Genomic DNA, 23,055 nt, shown 5'->3' with positions numbered 1-23,055 from the left:
TCTACCTGAAAAACTACGAAGGGACTGACGTGTTTTTCGACAGTTACGGACTTCCCCCATCTAAGCAAACCCTCGAAGTACTTTACTAGTGGACGAGTATAACGACAAGTGTATTCAATCGCCTTTTTCGCCTTACTGCGATGAGATGAGACACTGGTCAACTGCCTCTCCTCGTCTATACTTTTCCAACAGCTCGAGCTTGTAATCTACGAAGCGCTTCATTTCCTTTGCAATCTTCCCACTGGCGGTGAACAGACGTAAGGGTATCCTCTTGAGAATGGATCGAAAGTCACCCTTGCAGCCATCGCCGTGAATATAGTCGCGTAATCTTAGCAAGTCCCAATACATTCGCGTTTCCACAAAGGTTGCAAACCTCTACTAGGGCGTCATGACTCAGAGGAAATGAGAGTATACACAACCTTTTTTTTTTTATTTATCGTGAGAGGTTACACGAGTTAGCCTCCAGCTTTGGTTTCGTAGCCGCGAAGGCAGCCCAAATACGGACGAAGGCTCGAGTTTAACCAATGGCTAGGGGTGCTCGACCACAGTCCGCCGCAACGACACGTTCTCAGCTGATCGCCGATCCGCAAAAAGAAGGTATTCGGAGGGGGCTTGAAGGTTAGGACCAGGGGTATATCTCCCGTCGGTAGCCATTCGTAACCTGCATGAAAGGAGCGTGAGACACACGCATTTTTAAACACACACACGTACAGTCTTCTTCAGTCACAGAGTGACACTGATCTTCTCGATCTTTCTTCAATAGTCAAAGTCCTTCGCCACGTACGTCGAACGGTACCGTTCGACAGCCGAGAAACGGGCGTATCAATCGGCCCGTCCAATGCTTTTGCTCTGAAAAATGTGACCGGTTATAGAACGTATTAAAAATAACGACAAAAAAAAGCGTACCTTTAGACCACAATCCACCGCAGTTGGTGTTGAAGAAGCGGGTGTTGCCAGTCTCCCGAAATATGTGAGGTGGGAGGAAACCGACTTCACGCGCAGCAAAAGTGTTGTAATCTGTAAACGAAACTCTTCAAACATTTAGACGATGATGACGTCATGCGTATTACTTACAAGGATCTACCAATCTGAGCATGATTGCGAGAATGACGATCAAACAATCGCTTCGACATTGATAGTAAAGCTTTTCCTCTCACTCTCTATAACGTCTCTAACTGCTCGCCAGCAGTGGCGAGAGTGCGTTTCATTGTACCCGTCAAATGCTTGGTGACCGTTTCAGCCGCGTGCGTGAACACAGGTGCGTGGACGAGAACAAACTCGCCCCCTACCAAAGACACTTGAAACAGGCGTTGGCGCTGAACGCCCCTCCCACACAGAAACTCTTGCTGACGTGCTACGAGAAAGAACGCTACGTCGTTCATTATGCATTGCTCGCTCTGTACGTGACGGTAGGGATGAAAATAAAACGTGTTCACAGCATCCTGTCGTTCCGCCCAGACAATTTTTTGCGAACCTTCGTGCAGAGAACCGTCGCGTTGAGGAATGCCGCGATCACGAAATTCGAGCGACTTCTGTACAAAACCATGTCGAACAGTCCGTTCGGTAAGACGATACAAAATGTGAGACGCATGAAAAGGTACGCTATAGCCTACGAGAAAGAAAGCGCACTCCGAAAAGCTGGTTCCGTCGACAGTCAACATTTTCTCATTCTCAGTGACAAGTGCATCTTCTACGAAATGAAACAGCGTCGCATGAAATGCACGCACCCCGTTTACGTGGGCCTTGCCATTTTAGAGATATCCGAAGTCCGGATGTACAGCTTCATGTACGAGTCGCTCTTTCCTCGCTTGACGTGCCGAGTTCAATTGATCTTGTAGTACCTCCTTTCGCCGGTAAACGGACGGCGGGTCCTGGTTGTGGGTTTCGCCTGCCTAGAAGAGGCAGTAGGATTCCCACAGCTGGCGCCCAACGTGGGGCCCGGGTCCGTTGGCGAGAGGAAGGTACGGTCTGTAACGTTTTAGGCTGGGAATGTGTGGCAAGATTAAAGATACCTTGCATGTGATCCGGTCGCAATTCATGCTGGCCTAGGTACCTGTCCGACTTTCCGGTTTTCCTGTGGATGCGTATTTTCGTATTTACGCACTTGCCATTAGTGAGTTTTAGTGCATCGTACGCTATTGCCTTTGCGTACGTAAGGGATGGCGTTGGTGGTTCTGCGCACGCGCAAACCACAAAGAGAGCTTCGCGCAGTGCGCAGAACCACCACGCTATTCCTTACGTACGCAAAGGCGATAGCGTACGGTACACTAAAACTCTCTATTATCTTGGTCGCTATTACTTAGCGCTCCGGTTAGATTTGGCTGTACCCGTTATTGTCGTCTCGCGAAAACTTCACTCTTAGGAACTCTTCAGATCCATCCGGCCGAGGTTGTCTTCTGGAAGTTTTTCATGTTTACGGTCCTTTTTTTCCCGCAGTTTCGCAATGTCTTCCAGAGGTCGTGGTGGCAGAGGCCGCCGTACAGCTCTTGAAGCGTCCGCCCAAGCAGCTTGTGGTTGTTATGCCCGAAGTGGAGGCTCCCCATCCGACCCTGGCCGCTTTCCAGAACGTCGTCATCTTCGTTCTGTCGCGGCGTGGACGATCGTAGCGAGAGATTTTCCGGTACCCAGGTGTTCTCGCTCCAAGTGGAGCGCACAGCCACGACCTCTTCGAGGAACAGACACGGGTTCTGTTCCACCCCCTTTTCGTGGAGCCACTCTAGAGGATCGCCAACCTGCTGACCCACCGATTCCTTATTCGGATGAAGAACGTCGCATCCCCTGCCTGCTATGCGCAGTGACCGAGATCCACAGAGGCGCCCACCTTCGGGAACCACTGCATCGCGCGAAAGCCGAAGCTGCCCGCTCACTCAGAGGCCCCGATGGAGAGGTTCAGGCAGCAGTCTCCGTGCTGCAACGACACCGATCAGACCTCCTGCGTCGGCAACCGCCTCCGCAGGCCCCGCCCGAAGATATCCTCATCGACCTCCCTGAAGACTTGGACTAAGCCTCTAAGCAACTGACCACCTTAATGTTTGTCCTTTTGATTTGTGTACGCGCTCAGTCTGCTTCGGGAGACCGGAGTCGTAGTTTTTTGGAAGGGGGGATGTGGAACTCTTGCTATCAAAGGACTGATGACTGACGAACGAAGGTGGCTGGCGTGAAACGTGCCGAAGTTCTAGGCAAGGGCATACAGGGGGCGAGGCCAAAACGGTTAAAAACGAGGCTCGTTGCCTAGCTTTGGGAGAAGCTCCTTTTCCCCCCGACAAAGCAGACGGCTGTTTGAGGAACTTGCTGGGGGGAACTGTTGGTATCGCTTGTTTTTTTTTTTTTTTCGTTGGCTAGTATGTAATGAATCGTTGCCTTTATATTACGTGTTGTTCGTGTAGTACCTCCTTTCGCCGGTAAACGGACGGCGGGTCCTGGTTGTGGGTTTCGCCTGCCTAGAAGAGGCAGTAGAATTCCCACAATCTATGGGGACAGCATATTTTTTCTTTTACGTGTGAAATCCTGGAAGAGCAGCTGATGAAGATTGAGACCAGAGTTCGAGGTAGCTCGTTACTGTAACTAAGTGCCTTTTTTGGTAACTAGTAACTTAACTCGGTATTTTTGCGCCGTGGTAACTTTCAGAGGAACTCGTTCCTTTTTCAGGTAACTTTACCAAAGTAACTTCAGTTAAGTTCCAAGATACTTTTTGCTGGCTTCTCACTCACGTCCACATGTTTTCTTACTTTCTCGCCAGTTCCTTCATGGCATTTTTGCCATAAAAGGCGTTATTCAATCAATTACAGTATTTTGGACAGGAAGTAAGAACCGCTGCCATTGAGATGAAGCTGAACCATGGTGCGGCCACAGGGAGTAAGATGCAAACCGTTCGAATAGACCTCTACCAAAGAAACGTCATCATGATATTGGTAGACAGACTGAAACCGAAACAAATCGGAAGGAGAGGGCTGGGTTCCACGAACGGGCACTTGTTCGCTGCCTCCCATTGAAAGAAAAGCAGGACCGAGGGTCGCGTCCCTTTAAGGGACCATATCATAATCCCACAAAGACCGTGGCCTTCGGGCTCGACCTTGTTCACCTCTAGCTTCGAGCGTAGTTGAACTCTACCAAATTTGTGGCGCTGTCGAACACTATGACGTCATCTGTTTACAAACAGGGTCTATTGTTGTACATAAACGAAAACGATCTAAGGGTGTTGCACTCCGCTGCAAGCAACTCAAGGTCTAACTCAACTGCTCACGCGCGCTGCACCTGCATAATGCTATTTTGTGTCCGAAGTAACTTGGAAGTAACTCGTTCTTTTTTAACTCTGTAACTGCGAGTTACATTTCAGGCTGAAGAACTTCGTTATTAACTTAGTTAAATTTTGCACACGGTAACTTTACTTGTAACGAGTTCTTTTTGACGGGTAACTTCTCAAACTATGATTGAGACTGAGTTAGATCTGTCTTCCTATCCAGCGGACCACCCACGTTTCAACGACGAGCACGCGAACCAGATGGGGTACTTCAAATACGAAACAGGAGGGGATGTTATTCAGGAAGTCGTAGCCATCCGAGCCAAAATGTATAGCATTCTCTTCTCTGGTCACATAAGCAGATTGTGAAAGCGAAAGGAGTTAAGAAAGATGTGGAGAGGAAACAGTTATTGCACGAAGTGTACCGAGATTATCTGTTCAATGAAAAGACAGTCTCTCAGAAGCAGTGCACCATCCAGAGTATAAAGCAAACAATCTACACCGTTTCGAGACTCAAGAACAGCTTGGTCCCCTACGACGACAAACGCTATCTCGTGAATGCCGTACACTCCTTCACTTAAGGAAGCTGCGAATACGGTAAGCTTTCCCATTGTTTTGACGCGTATAGGATTACGATAGTACTCTCTCTCTGTGCCCGAGAGCGTCGTCGTCAGGGATCCAGTGACCGTGGAACAAAGAGCAAGTCCTTCGTGCACACGCATATAATGAGAATATAAGTTCTAGTCGAGATATGCTCTCTCTCTCTCTCTTTCGGACAGGAGAACCACGGCATCGTGGCAGTGTGGTAGCGGAATGGGTGTATGAAAAGAATGACCATTCCGCATCGTGTTGGTGCCGTGACCCGCGCAATCACGATGCTGCGATGAAGATTCCACATACCTTTTCTGGCCTTTTCTGTTCAGGCAAGTCAGGGAGGGTGTAGGCATCTATCGACCAAATCAAGAGACGTCTTTGTATGTATTCAATAAAGTTGTTTCCCTGAAAAACAATAGAGTCTCGTCAAAGTTATTCGGACTGTTTAATGCATTGAAGGCGTAACTACAGGGCAAGTGAAAACGCTCGTCAAGAAGCAAATTGCGGTTCGTGTGTGATTGTTATAATAGCAACCCGCATAGCAAAATGCCGGCACCAGCGACAAGAAACGAGGGCTCATCCGGGATTTGAACCCGCGACCTCTGGCACCCGAAGAGAGAATCGTGCCCTTTTTTCCCCTTTATTTTCGGTTTTAAAAATACATCGCTCTACACTCAGGGGTATTGCATTGTACCCCGCTTAAAAGGGCGCCGTGCTTTCGGCGTAGTTTGCTATTGGGCACTGAGTTCTTTCACGCACGTCAGATCGGGAGTTTCAACGGACCACTGTTTGATGCGCCGCCTACCATTTTGGCGTCTGGAGTTCACCGATTCTGTCTTTAAAAATCTTCCAGCATTCTTCTTGCTCCACGCCCTTAGCTTCTGTTGCTTCTGCTACCCACGTAAGGATGCGAATAAAGGTTGCCCAAGGAATTCTTGGCTGCTCGACGTTCTACAGTTCTTCGACGATGCAGTACTGCAGTTCTGCAGTACGTCTTTTCTATCCATCCAAAGTGCGTATACGGCTGCCGTCACGCATGTACCAGGGGCGTTCAAGTCAAACCGGGAATATTCATTCTTCGCAAAAGTGTAATGAACTTAGAGGCCAGAAATTAGTTTTATTTTGGAACGTAATCTCCAGTTGTCCAGCGGTTGTCTGGCACTTCTCCAGCACTTGTCCCAGCGCTTCACGAGGGCTTGGATGCCAGTAGCGTAGAAATCCTTATTGGCGCGTAGCAGCCATGATCGGACCGCATTCTCGACTTCGTCGTTGCAGCCGAAGTGGGAGCCTTCAAGGAACGCATTCAGTGGACCGAAGAGATGGAAATGGCTGGGGGCGAGCTCTTGACTGTAAGGGGGATGTGGCAGCACCTCCCAGCGAAGTTCCTGTAAGGTGCCTGTCGTGAGATGTGCGGTATGCGGGCGTGCATTGTCCTGGAGGAGGAAGACTCCTTTGGTGATGAGACCCGGCTTTCCGAAACTGGAGGTGTTCATGAATGATAGTGTTCAACGTTCCCACAGAAAGGTCCGGCTTCCGAGCCAGTTCGAGACATGTTATGCGTCGGTTCTTCAGGATCGAGCGCTCCACAAGTTGGATGTTCTCAGCAACTCTGACACTGGGCTCTGAGCTGTCCCGGCCGGGATCGTCCTGCACTGATGTACGGCCGTCCCGGAACCGTTTGCACCACTCAAACGCTTTTCTGCGGCTAAGTGTATAGTGGCCATACTGAGCCTGACGTCTTCTGTGAATTTTAGATGACTTTACGCCTTCATTCACGAGAAACTTCATGACGATTCGCTGTACGATGAGCGCGCCCACCTCGTTGTCGGCCATCTTGTCCAGCACGTGTCTTCTGTTTTGCACAAACTTTGGACCACCATGTGGTGAACGCGGAGGCCTGTCACGTGTGGAAATGGCGAAAAAGAAATAGCACGAGCTATTTGTACACTCAGGAGACAGAAAGTCCCTGTTTGACTTGAACACCTCTCGTATTAAGAGGAAGCAATGCTCGAGGTAGTGAAAATTCCGAAAAGTTTATGGCCTTCCAGGCGAGTGATTCGCTCGAACCTCCCACATTTACGACCGCCGCCCAGACCTGAATTGCGTTTCTGCAGTCATAGAACGCATGCTGTAGAGTTTCCTCTCCGAGGTAGCAGCTGCGGCAGATTGTGTCCTGTATGTCAATCCCTTTCTTTCTGCGCCAGGCCCTCACAGGCAGCGTTTCGGTATGAAACCTGAGTATCTCTAACCCAGGTGGCTACAGGCATTTTCCTCAGCCTAGAGAAAACATTCGACTCTACCGTGTTTGTGTAGGGAAGCCTGTACAATGGCACGGGATCCAGGGAGCTGATGGCGTCCCAATATAGTGTATTTTCCTTGGCTGACGTTAAGTACTCTCAGGAAAAGCGCTCGGTGAAGAATTTGACTGCATCAGCAACCTCTTTGTAGTACCTTAGGCACTGTTGCTTTTTCGGCGTGTCTGCGTTTGTCACGGCCCACTGTTCGACATACCGCGCACCAAGTGCCTGTACCGCTGCTGTTGTGCAGTGAACTTTCCCGCCCCAAAACATGACGAATCTCCGCACAGTTAGCTTAACTGCGACGTTTACTATCTGAAAGCCTCCTTTCTTGAGAGGATAAAACAAATTGGTTCTCCTCATCCTTTCCATGGGGGATTTCCAGATGAAAGTGGCAAAAAGGCGGTGTATTCTAGGCACCGTGGCTCCGTCGAACGCCGTCGCTTGCGCCTGATAGAAAATGGCAGGATATAGCGAGGTGTTGCACACGTATGAACGGTTCAAAAGGGATAGAGCCCTCCCGTTCCACGGCTCTAAGGCTCCACGCAGCTGTTGACATTGCGCGCTCCATGGGTCGCCGGCTGTGTTATCAAGCTAAAAATCTACCCCTAGGTAATTGCTAACGTGAGTCGACCACGCTGCTCCCATGCAATCTGATGCTGTTTCCTTCCAGAGACCAAGCCATGAACCGACAGTCTTATTCCAGTTCTGCTCTTCCCCAGCCGCAGAGCAAAACCTTCTGTACCTCTCTCTCAACCTCGTATATCTGCCCTTTGCTGGCCACAATAGTCGTAACATAGTCAGCGTATACAAGGAGCTTTGCTTCTTTCCCGGTAGGCACCTGCACCCCCGAATGTTCCGGTTGCTTAGTATGGATTTGCAGAGCGGTTCCAGATAGAGCGAGAAGAGCGTTGACGAGAGCGGGCAGCCCTGTCGTACAGAGCTTGTTACTCGAATTGTTTTGGATCTCCTGCAATTGAGGATCAGGCATGTCGATAAATCTTTGTAGCAAATCCTCAGCCATTCGCTCATGTATTTACCCGGGTTGCACCAATCCGAAATCTTAAACAGAAACGCGTGCGACACTCGATCGAAAGCTCTGCTCAGATCAAGTTGGAGAACGGCTACAGGAATTTTGCCTGCAGTTGCTGTTTCACAGATGATTCTCACTTGGTGAAGGTGTGAAGCGACCTTTCACCCCTTGAGCCCATAAACCTGATGATCCCCTATTACTTTTTGCAGGCTGGCTTCTATACGCCTCGCAAGAACACGGGCAATAATTTTGTATTCCGTTGAAAGCAAACTTATAGGCCTGTATCGATGGACTTCCTCTATTTCCTGCAGTCTTCCTTTCTTTGGCACCAGGACCGTCACGGAATGCCTAAATGAAAATGGTAATAGTCCTCTTCTGTGGATATCTGCATATACGCTGCGAGGATAACAGAAAGCTCAGTCCTGAACTTTTTGTAAAACGCTGCTCCAATCCCGTCTGGACCTGGTGCTTTATTTCCTCCGATTGTTTTGATGGCTCTGTCAATCTCGGTTGACGTAATAGGTTCTTCCATATCCTCTCGCAGACTCTCTTCGATTCGAGGTAATCTTTGAATAAAACTATCCCCCCCCCCCCTGATCCGTCGGATCGTCCACATTGTCCGCAGCAAAGAGCTTCCGGTAGGTGTCAACAAAGTGATTTTCTATGCCATCCTCCTTGTTTAAGATAATTCCATCTTTCCGGATGGCCTTGATAATTTTCTTCCCCCATTTTTCCTTTCCATTCACTGATATGTTTTAGTAGGGGTCTCTTCCTTTCTATCATGAGGGCCCGACTTCTAATCAAGGCACCTTGAGCCGCACTTCCTCAATTTTTTTCCAGAGCGGTCTTACATTGTTTTATGTCGTCTTTGAAAACACCAGGATGTTTTTCTTCTTCTAGCACCAGCAGGCGAAGTGTATTCATCAAGGATGCGTAGATTGTTCTGCGCACTCTAGCAATTTCCTCGCTACGTGTTATCGCTGTATTCCTCAGAGTCATCTTGAAAGTTTCCCACTTGCAGGCATCAATGTTAGTAGGCTCGTCGTGAAGCGCTTGGAGTTCCTCTCGTATCCAAACTAGAAACCTCTCATCCTCGAGCAGAGACGCGTTCATCTTCCATGGGAGGTTCTTCTTTTTCCTATTAGCTCCGTGTCCAACATGAAGGCACACCTCGACGAATCCATGATCAGAGAAATGCACCGGGGTGACATTATACTGTGTCCAAGTAAGCTCGGACGATATGTAGACGCGATCTAGCCTTGCGTGAGAAGTACCCTGCCAGTGGGTGAACCTGACTGCATCCCTACTTTCAGTGCGCCCGACGTCGGTAAGGCAGTCGGGCACTATGCAGTTTTCGGACACTATGTTTTGTGGTACAATATTGTCGTACTAGCGTCGTTGATTCGGCTCTTGCCCGTCCAGTCACTGCCCCGCAGGACGCAATTAAAATCACCTGCTACAACAATGTTGGCTGTAGACCGCGGGAATTGCTTCAGATACGAGAAGAAGTCATTCGTCTCAGTTGCATCGCTAGGCGCATAGACCGCAATCACCCGCATGAGCTTGCCATTGACAATGTAATCCATTGCGCTAATTCTTCCGCCCGTATCATGTCCGATATCTGGGACAACTGAGATACCAGAATTACATCTGATCAGGATCGCCGTGCCTGCACTTGCACCGACTCCTGTAGAGGGAAAAACCTTATATATTCCCTATTAAAGAAGTCTGCAAGGTCGATTATTTCTCCTTCGCTACTGGATATTTTTGTTTCTTGTACAAAGCATATGTCAACACGTTTTGATCTGAGAATATTAAAGAGATTCCACCTTCTTTCCATTGTGACCAAACTATTAACGTTGAAAGTTGCGACTTTTATTTTCCCTCCCATTTTCAGTTGTATCTTGCGAATAACTGCGGTTTCTTGGGTCGTATGGCACATTAACCTTAGCATATTTCCACTTCTTGCTTGCCACCGTCTTCCAAGGGCTTGACGCGACGTGCTCCACGTTGTGTCTGACAACGCCTTCAGTGGGACTGTTCACCTCAGTGGACTGCGTACACGGCCCCGTTGTGTCGCCACCTCCTTCTCGTCCACCCGTCCTGTCGTTAAGGGTTTCTTCTGCTCAACTTGCTACTTCCCTTGCAACGTCTTTGCTTCCTTCACTTGCGACTCCCCCTTCCTTGCAGAACGGGTTTGTCGTCTCGCTCTGTTGTGAAGCATCACCCAGCAACCACTTCCTTGGTCTCTCTGATACGTTCAGTTTTTCTGCCAACCTTGGCTTGTTCATCCAACGTTGCACTAATTTCCTCTTCTCCCATAATAAAGTCGCCGTCGTTATCATGGCGTCCGCCTTTTGTCCTTTCAGGCGTACGTGCGTATACAGTTATCACTATCGTGCCCGTACCTGCGGCATTCGAAGCATCTCGGCGCTCTGCATTGTTGACGCACGTGCCCAACTTGTTTACAAAACAAACTGAGAGGCGGACGACCCGGTATCGAGACAAGCACTGAGTTTCACATAATTTTTAAAACATGTGGGATGCTCTCCGTAGTAGTCCATTCTTTTAGCGGCAGCTGAAACATCCTTGTCGTTGTTTCGACGCCCTTGAAGAAGTCATCCTTCCATACCTCTCTCTGCATCCCTTGCACACTGCCATAAAGGCTGAATACTCTCTCGACCGTTTCATCGGACACATGGTACGGCACCCAGTCTATTCGAACAGAAATACTTCTCAGACGAGTGTCCATGAGTAGGCAGCGCTTACCTTTAACTTTACACTCAGTAAGGCTTAGAACCCTCCGTGATCGTGAACGTGATTCATTTGATAGGCACCAAAATCCCCAAATATCTCCTGGATCCAGAACACTTTTGAGCACTTCCTTGAAATCGTCGCGCCGATAGGGCCGTCCTGACACATCTCCGTGAAAAACAATAGTGTTCTCTCCAATTTCACCGGTTGGCAAGATAGGCAGAGTCACTGGATGGCCGTCGTTGTAGTTGCCACCATTCCTCTCCCGGCTAGGGTTAGCCGTCATCGCCGCTCCGTCAGAGCTCATAGTTCCTGCGTCCTTCCCACTCGAAGGCCGGAAGCAGAATCACCGAGAATCATAACCCTAGACCAACGTGCCACAAGACAAGCCCCACGTCCAGCTGTTCTTCAATCGGAGGCATAATTACAGGTGAAGTGAAAACGCTCGTCAAGAAGCAAATGGCGGTTCGTTTGTGATTGTTGTAATAGCAACCCGCTTAGCAAAATGTAGGCACCAGCAACAACAAACGAGGGCTCGTCCGGGACCTCTCGCACCCGAAGCGAGAATCATACCCCTATACCAACGAGCCACAAGACAAGCCCCACATCCCGCTATTCTTCAATCGAAGGCGTAATTACAGGTGAAGTGAAAATGCTCGTCAAGAAGCAAATTCCGGTTCGTGTGTGATTGTTACAATAGCAACCCGCTTAGCAAAATGTAGACACCAGCAACAACAAACGAGGGCTCGTCCGGGATTTGAACCCGGGACCTCTCACACCCGAAGCGAGAATCATACCCCTAGACCAACGAGCCACAAGACAAGCCCCACGTCCAGCTGTTCTTCAATCGAAGGCATAATTACAGGTGAAGTGAAAATGCTCGTCAAGAAGCAAATGGCGGTTCGTTTGTGATTGTTGTAATAGCAACCCGCTTAGCAAAATTTAGGCACCAGCAACAACAAACGAGGGCTCGTCCGGGACCTCTCGCACCCGAAGCGAGAATCATACCCCTATACCAACGAGCCACAAGACAAGCCCCACATCCCGCTGTTCTTCAATCGAAGGCGTAATTACAGGTGAAGTGAAAATGCTCGTCAAGAAGCAAATGGCGATTCGTTTGTGATTGTTGTAATAGCAACCCGCTTAGCAAAATGTAGGCACCAGCAACAACAAACGAGGGCTCGTCCGGGACCTCTCGCACCCGAAGCGAGAATCATACCCCTATACCAGCGAGCCACAAGACAAGCCCCACATCCCGCTGTTCTTCAATCGAAGGCGTAATTACAGGTGAAGTGAAAATGCTCGTCAAGAAGCAAATGGCGGTTCGTTTGTGATTGTTGTAATAGCAACCCGCTTAGCAAAATGTAGGCACCAGCAACAACAAACGAGGGCTCGTCCGGGACCTCTCGCACCCGAAGCGAGAATCATACCCCTATACCAACGAACCACAAGACAAGCCCCACATCCCGCTGTTCTTCAATCGAAGGCGTAATTACCGGTGAAGTGAAAATGCTCGTCAAGAAGCAAATGGCGGTTCGTTTGTGATTGTTGTAATAGCAACCCGCTTAGCAAAATGTAGGCACCAGGAACAACAAACAAGGGCTCGTCCGGGACCTCTCGCACCCGAAGCGAGAATCATACCCCTATACCAACGAGCCACAAGACAAGCCCCACATCCCGCTGTTCTTCAATCGAAGGCGTAATTACAGGTGAAGTGAAAATGCTCGTCAAGAAGCAAATGGCGGTTCGTTTGTGATTGTTGTAATAGCAACCCGCTTAGCAAAATGTAGGCACCAGCAACAACAAACGAGGGCTCGTCCGGGACCTCTCGCACCCGAAGCGAGAATCATACCCCTATACCAACGAGCCACAAGACAAGCCCCACATCCCGCTGTTCTTCAATCGAAGGCGTAATTACAGGTGAAGTGAAAATGCTCGTCAAGAAGCAAATGGCGGTTCGTTTGTGATTGTTGTAATAGCAACCCGCTTAGCAAAATGTAGGCACCAGCAACAACAAACGAGGGCTCGTCCGGGACCTCTCGCACCCGAAGCGAGAATCATACCCCTATACCAGCGAGCCACAAGACAAGCCCCACATCCCGCTGTTCTTCAATCGAAGGCGTAATTACAGGTGAAGTGAAAATGCTCGTCAAGAAGCAAATGGCGGTTCGTTTGTGATTGTTGTAATAGCAACCCGCTTAGCAAAATGTAGGCACCAGCAACAACAAACGAGGGCTCGTCCGGGAACTCTCGCACCCGAAGCGAGAATCATACCCCTATACCAACGAGCCACAAGACAAGCCCCACATCCCGCTGTTCTTCAATCGAAGGCGTAATTACAGGTGAAGTGAAAATGCTCGTCAAGAAGCAAATGGCAGTTCGTTTGTGATTGTTGTAATAGCAACCCGCTTAGCAAAATGTAGGCACCAGCAACAACAAAGGAGGGCTCGTGCGGGACCTCTCGCACCCGAAGCGAGAATCATACCCCTATACCAACGAGCCACAAGACAAGCCCCACATCCCGCTGTTCTTCAATCGAAGGCGTAATTACAGGTGAAGTGAAAATGCTCGTCAAGAAGCAAATGGCGGTTCGTTTGTGACTGTTGTAATAGCAACCCGCTTAGCAAAATGTAGGCACCAGCAACAACAAACGAGGGCTCGTCCGGGAACTCTCGCACCCGAAGCGAGAATCATACCCCTATACCAACGAGCCACAAGACAAGCCCCACATCCCGCTGTTCTTCAATCGGAGGCGTAATTACAGGTGAAGTGAAAATGCTCGTCAAGAAGCAAATGGCGGTTCGTTTGTGATTGTTGTAATAGCAACCCGCTTAGCAAAATGTAGGCACCAGCAACAACAAACGAGGGCTCGTCCGGGACCTCTCGCACCCGAAGCGAGAATCATACCCCTATACCAACGAGCCACAAGACAAGCCCCACACCCCGCTGTTCTTCAATCGAAGGCGTAATTACAGGTGAAGTGAAAATGCTCCTCAAGAAGCAAATGGCGGTTCGTTTGTGATTGTTGTAATAGCAACCCGCTTAGCAAAATGTAGGCACCAGGAACAACAAACAAGGGCTCGTCCGGGACCTCTCGCACCCGAAGCGAGAATCATACCCCTATACCAACGAGCCACAAGACAAGCCCCACATCCCGCTGTTCTTCAATCGAAGGCGTAATTACAGGTGAAGTGAAAATGCTCGTCAAGAAGCAAATGGCGGTTCGTTTGTGATTGTTGTAATAGCAACCCGCTTAGCAAAATGTAGGCACCAGCAACAACAAACGAGGGCTCGTCCGGGAACTCTCGCACCCGAAGCGAGAATCATACCCCTATACCAACGAGCCACAAGACAAGCCCCACATCCCGCTGTTCTTCAATCGGAGGCGTAATTACAGGTGAAGTGAAAATGCTCGTCAAGAAGCAAATGGCGGTTCGTTTGTGATTGTTGTAATAGCAACCCGCTTAGCAAAATGTAGGCACCAGCAACAACAAACGAGGGCTCGTCCGGGACCTCTCGCACCCGAAGCGAGAATCATACCCCTATACCAACGAGCCACAAGACAAGCCCCACACCCCGCTGTTCTTCAATCGAAGGCGTAATTACAGGTGAAGTGAAAATGCTCCTCAAGAAGCAAATGGCGGTTCGTTTGTGATTGTTGTAATAGCAACCCGCTTAGCAAAATGTAGGCACCAGCAACAACAAACGAGGGCTCGTCCGGGACCTCTCGCACCCGAAGCGAGAATCATACCCCTATACCAACGAGCCACAAGACAAGCCCCACATCCCGCTGTTCTTCAATCGAAGGCGTAATTACAGGTGAAGTGAAAATGCTCGTCAAGAAGCAAATGGCGGTTCGTTTGTGATTGTTGTAATAGCAACCCGCTTAGCAAAATGTAGGCACCAGCAACAACAAACGAGGGCTCGTCCGGGACCTCTCGCACCCGAAGCGAGAATCATACCCCTATACCAGCGAGCCACAAGACAAGCCCCACATCCCGCTGTTCTTCAATCGAAGGCGTAATTACAGGTGAAGTGAAAATGCTCGTCAAGAAGCAAATGGGGGTTCGTTTGTGATTGTTGTAATAGCAACCCGCTTAGCAAAATGTAGGCACCAGCAACAACAAACGAGGGCTCGTCCGGGAACTCTCGCACCCGAAGCGAGAATCATACCCCTATACCAACGAGCCACAAGACAAGCCCCACATCCCGCTGTTCTTCAATCGAAGGCGTAATTACAGGTGAAGTGAAAATGCTCGTCAAGAAGCAAATGGCGGTTCGTTTGTGATTGTTGTAATAGCAACCCGCTTAGCAAAATGTAGGCACCAGCAACAACAAAGGAGGGCTCGTGCGGGACCTCTCGCACCCGAAGCGAGAATCATACCCCTATACCAACGAGCCACAAGACAAGCCCCACATCCCGCTGTTCTTCAATCGAAGGCGTAATTACAGGTGAAGTGAAAATGCTCGTCAAGAAGCAAATGGCGGTTCGTTTGTGATTGTTGTAATAGCAACCCGCTTAGCAAAATGTAGGCACCAGCAACAACAAACGAGGGCTCGTCCGGGACCTCTCGCACCCGAAGCGAGAATCATACCCCTATACCAGCGAGCCACAAGACAAGCCCCACATCCCGCTGTTCTTCAATCGAAGGCGTAATTACAGGTGAAGTGAAAATGCTCGTCAAGAAGCAAATGGCGGTTCGTTTGTGATTGTTGTAATAGCAACCCGCTTAGCAAAATGTAGGCACCAGCAACAACAAACGAGGGCTCGTCCGGGAACTCTCGCACCCGAAGCGAGAATCATACCCCTATACCAACGAGCCACAAGACAAGCCCCACATCCCGCTGTTCTTCAATCGAAGGCGTAATTACAGGTGAAGTGAAAATGCTCGTCAAGAAGCAAATGGCGGTTCGTTTGTGATTGTTGTAATAGCAACCCGCTTAGCAAAATGTAGGCACCAGCAACAACAAACGAGGGCTCGTCCGGGACCTCTCGCACCCGAAGCGAGAATCATACCCCTATACCAACGAGCCACAAGACAAGCCCCACATCCCGCTGTTCTTCAATCGAAGGCGTAATTACAGGTGAAGTGAAAATGCTCGTCAAGAAGCAAATGGCGGTTCGTTTGTGATTGTTGTAATAGCAACCCGCTTAGCAAAATGTAGGCACCAGCAACAACAAACGAGGGCTCGTCCGGGACCTCTCGCACCCGAAGCGAGAATCATACCCCTATACCAACGAGCCACAAGACAAGCCCCACATCCCGCTGTTCTTCAATCGGAGGCGTAATTACAGGTGAAGTGAAAATGCTCGTCAAGAAGCAAATGGCGGTTCGTTTGTGATTGTTGTAATAGCAACCCGCTTAGCAAAATGTAGGCACCAGCAACAACAAACGAGGGCTCGTCCGGGACCTCTCGCACCCGAAGCGAGAATCATACCCCTATACCAACGAGCCACAAGACAAGCCCCACACCCGCTGTTCTTCAATCGAAGGCGTAATTACAGGTGAAGTGAAAATGCTCGTCAAGAAGCAAATGGCGGTTCGTTTGTGATTGTTGTAATAGCAACCCGCTTAGCAAAATGTAGGCACCAGCAACAACAAACGAGGGCTCGTCCGGGACCTCTCGCACCCGAAGCGAGAATCATACCCCTATACCAACGAGCCACAAGACAAGCCCCACATCCCGCTGTTCTTCAATCGAAGGCGTAATTACAGGTGAAGTGAAAATGCTCGTCAAGAAGCAAATGGCGGTTCGTTTGTGATTGTTGTAATAGCAACCCGCTTAGCAAAATGTAGGCACCAGCAACAACAAACGAGGGCTCGTCCGGGACCTCTCGCACCCGAAGCGAGAATCATACCCCTATACCAGCGAGCCACAAGACAAGCCCCACATCCCGCTGTTCTTCAATCGAAGGCGTAATTACAGGTGAAGTGAAAATGCTCGTCAAGAAGCAAATGGCGGTTCGTTTGTGATTGTTGTAATAGCAACCCGCTTAGCAAAATGTAGGCACCAGCAACAACAAACGAGGGCTCGTCCGGGAACTCTCGCACCCGAAGCGAGAATCATACCCCTATACCAACGAGCCACAAGACAAGCCCCACATCCCGCTGTTCTTCAATCGAAGGCGTAATTACAGGTGAAGTGAAAATGCTCGTCAAGAAGCAAATGGCGGTTCGTTTGTGATTGTTGTAATAGCAACCCGCTTAGCAAAATGTAGGCACCAGCAACAACAAACGAGGGCTCGTCCGGGACCTCTCGCACCCGAAGCGAGAATCATACCCCTATACCAACGAGCCACAAGACAAGCCCCACATCCCGCTGTTCTTCAATCGAAGGCGTAATTACAGGTGAAGTGAAAATGCTCGTCAAGAAGCAAATGGCGGTTCGTTTGTGATTGTTGTAATAGCAACCCGCTTAGCAAAATGTAGGCACCAGCAACAACAAACGAGGGCTCGTGCGGGACCTCTCGCACCCGAAGCGAGAATCATACCCTATACCAACGAGCCACAAGACAAGCCCCACATCCCGCTGTTCTTCAATCGAAGGCGTAATTACAGGTGAAGTGAAAATGCTCGTCAAGAAGCAAATGGCGGTTCGTTTGTGATTGTTGTAATAGCAACCCGCTTAGCAAAATGTAGGCACCAGCAACAACAAACGAGGGCTCGTCCGGGACCTCTCGCACCCGAAGCGAGAATCATACCCCTATACCAACGAGCCACAAGACAAGCCCCACATCCCGCTGTTCTTCAATCGAAGGCGTAATTACAGGTGAAGTGAAAATGCTCGTCAAGAAGCAAATGGCGGTTCGTTTGTGATTGTTGTAATAGCAACCCGCTTAGCAAAATGTAGGCACCAGCAACAACAAACGAGGGCTCGTCCGGGACCTCTCGCACCCGAAGCGAGAATCATACCCCTATACCAACGAGCCACAAGACAAGCCCCACATCCCGCTGTTCTTCAATCGAAGGCGTAATTACAGGTGAAGTGAAAATGCTCGTCAAGAAGCAAATGGCGGTTCGTTTGTGATTGTTGTAATAGCAACCCGCTTAGCAAAATGTAGGCACCAGCAACAACAAACGAGGGCTCGTCCGGGACCTCTCGCACCCGAAGCGAGAATCATACCCCTATACCAGCGAGCCACAAGACAAGCCCCACATCCCGCTGTTCTTCAATCGAAGGCGTAATTACAGGTGAAGTGAAAATGCTCGTCAAGAAGCAAATGGCGGGTTCGTTTGTGATTGTTGTAATAGCAACCCGCTTAGCAAAATGTAGGCACCAGCAACAACAAACGAGGGCTCGTCCGGGAACTCTCGCACCCGAAGCGAGAATCATACCCCTATACCAACGAGCCACAAGACAAGCCCCACATCCCGCTGTTCTTCAATCGAAGGCGTAATTACAGGTGAAGTGAAAATGCTCGTCAAGAAGCAAATGGCGGTTCGTTTGTGATTGTTGTAATAGCAACCCGCTTAGCAAAATGTAGGCTCCAGCAACAACAAAGGAGGGCTCGTCGGGACCTCTCGCACCCGAAGCGAGAATCATACCCTATACCAACGAGCCACAAGACAAGCCCCACATCCCGCTGTTCTTCAATCGAAGGCGTAATTACAGGTGAAGTGAAAATGCTCGTCAAGAAGCAAATGGCGGTTCGTTTGTGATTGTTGTAATAGCAACCCGCTTAGCAAAATGTAGGCACCAGCAACAACAAACGAGGGCTCGTCCGGGACCTCTCGCACCCGAAGCGAGAATCATACCCCTATACCAGCGAGCCACAAGACAAGCCCCACATCCCGCTGTTCTTCAATCGAAGGCGTAATTACAGGTGAAGTGAAAATGCTCGTCAAGAAGCAAATGGCGGTTCGTTTGTGATTGTTGTAATAGCAACCCGCTTAGCAAAATGTAGGCACCAGCAACAACAAACGAGGGCTCGTCCGGGAACTCTCGCACCCGAAGCGAGAATCATACCCCTAGACCAACGAGCCACAAGACAAGCCCCACGTCCAGCTGTTCTTCAATCGAAGGCGTAATTACAGGTGAAGTGAAAATGCTCGTCAAGAAGCAAATGGCGGTTCGTTTGTGATTGTTGTAATAGCAACCCGCTTAGCAAAATGTAGGCTCCAGCAACAACAAAGGAGGGCTCGTGCGGGACCTCTCGCACCCGAAGCGAGAATCATACCCCTATACCAACGAGCCACAAGACAAGCCCCACATCCCGCTGTTCTTCAATCGAAGGCGTAATTACAGGTGAAGTGAAAATGCTCGTCAAGAAGCAAATGGCGGTTCGTTTGTGATTGTTGTAATAGCAACCCGCTTAGCAAAATGTAGGCACCAGCAACAACAAACGAGGGCTCGTCCGGGACCTCTCGCACCCGAAGCGAGAATCATACCCCTATACCAACGAGCCACAAGACAAGCCCCACATCCCGCTGTTCTTGAATCGAAGGCGTAATTACAGGTGAAGTGAAAATGCTCGTCAAGAAGCAAATGGCGGTTCGTTTGTGATTGTTGTAATAGCAACCCGCTTAGCAAAATGTAGGCACCAGCAACAACAAACGAGGGCTCGTCCGGGACCTCTCGCACCCGAAGCGAGAATCATACCCCTATACCAACGAGCCACAAGACAAGCCCCACATCCCGCTGTTCTTCAATCGAAGGCGTAATTACAGGTGAAGTGAAAATGCTCGTCAAGAAGCAAATGGCGGTTCGTTTGTGATTGTTGTAATAGCAACCCGCTTAGCAAAATGTAGGCACCAGCAACAACAAACGAGGGCTCGTCCGGGACCTCTCGCACCCGAAGCGAGAATCATACCCCTATACCAACGAGCCACAAGACAAGCCCCACATCCCGCTGTTCTTCAATCGAAGGCGTAATTACAGGTGAAGTGAAAATGCTCGTCAAGAAGCAAATGGCGGTTCGTTTGTGATTGTTGTAATAGCAACCCGCTTAGCAAAATGTAGGCACCAGCAACAACAAACGAGGGCTCGTCCGGGACCTCTCGCACCCGAAGCGAGAATCATACCCCTATACCAGCGAGCCACAAGACAAGCCCCACATCCCGCTGTTCTTCAATCGAAGGCGTAATTACAGGTGAAGTGAAAATGCTCGTCAAGAAGCAAATGGCGGTTCGTTTGTGATTGTTGTAATAGCAACCCGCTTAGCAAAATGTAGGCACCAGCAACAACAAACGAGGGCTCGTCCGGGACCTCTCGCACCCGAAGCGAGAATCATACCCCTATACCAACGAGCCACAAGACAAGCCCCACATCCCGCTGTTCTTCAATCGAAGGCGTAATTACAGGTGAAGTGAAAATGCTCGTCAAGAAGCAAATGGCGGTTCGTTTGTGATTGTTGAAATAGCAACCCGCTTAGCAAAATGTAGGCACCAGCAACAACAAACGAGGGCTCGGTGACCGGGACCTCTCGCACCCGAAGCGAGAATCATACCCTAGACCAACGAGCCACAAGACAAGCCCCACATCCAGCTGTTCTTCAATCGAAGGCATAATTACAGGTGAAGTGAAAATGCTCGTCAAGAAGCAAATGGCGGTTCGTTTGTGATTGTTGTAATAGCAACCCGCTTAGCAAAATGTAGGCACCAGCAACAACAAACGAGGGCTCGTCCGGGACCTCTCGCACCCGAAGCGAGAATCATACCCCTATACCAACGAGCCACAAGACAAGCCCCACATCCCGCTGTTCTTCAATCGAAGGCGTAATTACTGGTGAAGTGAAAATGCTCGTCAAGAAGCAAATTCCGGTTCGTGTGTGATTGTTGCAATAGCGACCCGCTTAGCGAAATGTAGACACCAGCAACAACAAACGAGGGCTCGTCCGGGATTTGAACCCGGGACCTCTCGCACCCGAAGCGAGAATCATACCCCTAGACCAACGAGCCACAAGACAAGCCCCACGTCCAGCTGTTCTTCAATCGAAGGCATAATTACAGGTGAAGTGAAAATGCTCGTCAAGAAGCAAATGGCGGTTCGTTTGCGATTGTTGTAATAGCAACCCGCTTATCAAATTTAGGCACCAGCAACAACAAACGAGGGCTCGTCCGGACCTCTCGCACCCGAAGCGAGAATCATACCCCTATACCAACGAGCCACAAGACAAGCCCCACATCCCGCTGTTCTTCATCGAAGGCGTAATTACAGGTGAAGTGAAAATGCTCGTCAAGAAGCAAATTGCGGTTCGTGTGAGATTGTTACAATAGCAACCCGCTTAGCAAAATGTAGACACCAGCAACTACAAACGAGGGCTCGTCCGGGATTTGAACCCGGGACCTCTCGCACCCGAAGCGAGAATCATACTCCTAGACCAACGAGCCACAAGACAAGGCCCACGTCCAGCTGGTCTTTAATCGAAGGCATAATTACAGGTGAAGTGAAAATGCTCGTCAAGAAGCAAATTGCGGTTCGTTTGTGATTGTTGTAATAGCAACCCGCTTAGCAAAATGTAGGCACCAGCAACAACAAACGAGGGCTCGTCCGGGACCTCTCGCACCCGAAGCGAGAATCATACCCCTATACCAACGAGCCACAAGACAAGCCCCACATCCCCGCTGTTCTTCAATCGAAGGCGTAATTACAGGTGAAGTGAAAATGCTCGTCAAGAAGCAAATGGGGGTTCGTTTGTGATTGTTGTAATAGCAACCCGCTTAGCAAAATGTAGGCACCAGCAACAACAACGAGGCTCGTCCGGGAACTCTCGCACCCGAAGCGAGAATCATACCCCTATACCAACGAGCCACAAGACAAGCCCCACATCCCGCTGTTCTTCAATCGAAGGCGTAATTACAGGTGAAGTGAAAATGCTCGTCAGAAGCAAATGGCGGTTCGTTTGTGATTGTTGTAATAGCAACCCGCTTAGCAAAATGTAGGCACCAGCAACAACAAAGGAGGGCTCGTGCGGGACCTCTCGCACCCGAAGCGAGAATCATACCCCTATACCAACGAGCCACAAGACAAGCCCCACATCCCGCTGTTCTTCAATCGAAGGCGTAATTACAGGTGAAGTGAAAATGCTCGTCAAGAAGCAAATGGCGGTTCGTTGTGATTGTTGTAATAGCAACCCGCTTAGCAAAATGTAGGCACCAGCAACAACAAACGAGGGCTCGTCCGGGACCTCTCGCACCCGAAGCGAGAATCATACCCCTATACCAACGAGCCACAAGACAAGCCCCACATCCCCGCTGTTCTTGAATCGAAGGCGTAATTACAGGTGAAGTGAAAATGCTCGTCAAGAAGCAAATGGCGGTTCGTTGTGATTGTTGTAATAGCAACCCGCTTAGCAAAATGTAGGCACCAGCAACAAAAAACGAGGGCTCGTCCGGGTACCTCTCGCACCCGAAGCGAGAATCATACCCCTAGATCAACGAGCCACAAGACAAGCCCCACATCCCGCTGTTCTTCAATCGAAGGCGTAATAACAGGTGAAGTGAAAATGCTCGTCAAGAAGCAAATGGCGGTTCGTTTGTGATTGTTGTAATAGCAACCCGCTTAGCAAATGTAGGCACCAGCAACAACAAACGAGGGCTCGTCCGGGACCTCTCGCACCCGAAGCGAGAATCATACCCCTATACCAACGATCCACAAGACAAGCCCCACATCCCGCTGTTCTTCAATCGAAGGCGTAATTACTGGTGAAGTGAAAATGCTCGTCAAGAAGCAATTCCGGTTCGTGTGTGATTGTTGCCAATAGCGACCCGCTTAGCGAAATGTAGACACCGCAACACACCAACAGCGAGGCTCGTCGGGATTTGAACCCGGGACCTCTCGCACCCCGAAGCGAGAATCTACCCCTAGACCAACGAGCCACAAGACAAGCCCCACGTCCAGCTGTTCCTTCAATCGAAGCCATAATACAGGTGAAGTAGAAAATGCCCCCTCGTCAAGAAGCCACCTGGCGGTTCGTTTGCGATGTTGTAATAGCAAACCCCGCTTATCAAAATTTAAGGCACCAGCAACAACAACGAGGGCTCGTCCGGGACCTCTCGCACTCCGAAGCGAGAATCATACCCCTATACCAACGAGCCACAAGACCAGCCCCACATCCCGCTTGTTCTTCAATCGAAGGCGTAATTACAGGTGAAGTGAAATGCTCGTCAAGAAGCAAATTGCGGTTCGTGTGAGAT

At 49.7% G+C, this 23,055-nt stretch overlaps 3 non-coding genes across 3 annotated transcripts; all 3 read right to left on the bottom strand.

Moving 5' to 3' along the window:
- Window positions 1-11,660: 11,660 nt before the first annotated feature.
- Trnap-cgg (transfer RNA proline (anticodon CGG)) lies at window positions 11,661-11,732 on the bottom strand. The gene has a single exon. It is a non-coding gene; the product is annotated as a tRNA-Pro (tRNA).
- A 9,013-nt stretch (window positions 11,733-20,745) lies between these two features.
- Window positions 20,746-20,817, bottom strand: Trnap-cgg (transfer RNA proline (anticodon CGG)). The gene has a single exon. It is a non-coding gene; the product is annotated as a tRNA-Pro (tRNA).
- A 360-nt stretch (window positions 20,818-21,177) lies between these two features.
- Window positions 21,178-21,249, bottom strand: Trnap-cgg (transfer RNA proline (anticodon CGG)). Its single transcript has one exon. It is a non-coding gene; the product is annotated as a tRNA-Pro (tRNA).
- Window positions 21,250-23,055: the final 1,806 nt, after the last annotated feature.

Source organism: Ornithodoros turicata, chromosome 1 (genome assembly GCF_037126465.1).
Source record: "Ornithodoros turicata isolate Travis chromosome 1, ASM3712646v1, whole genome shotgun sequence".
NCBI classification, from domain to species: domain Eukaryota; kingdom Metazoa; phylum Arthropoda; class Arachnida; order Ixodida; family Argasidae; genus Ornithodoros; species Ornithodoros turicata.
The sequence above is the reverse complement of the archived record's forward strand: the minus strand, read 5'-3'. Positions and strand labels throughout refer to the sequence as shown.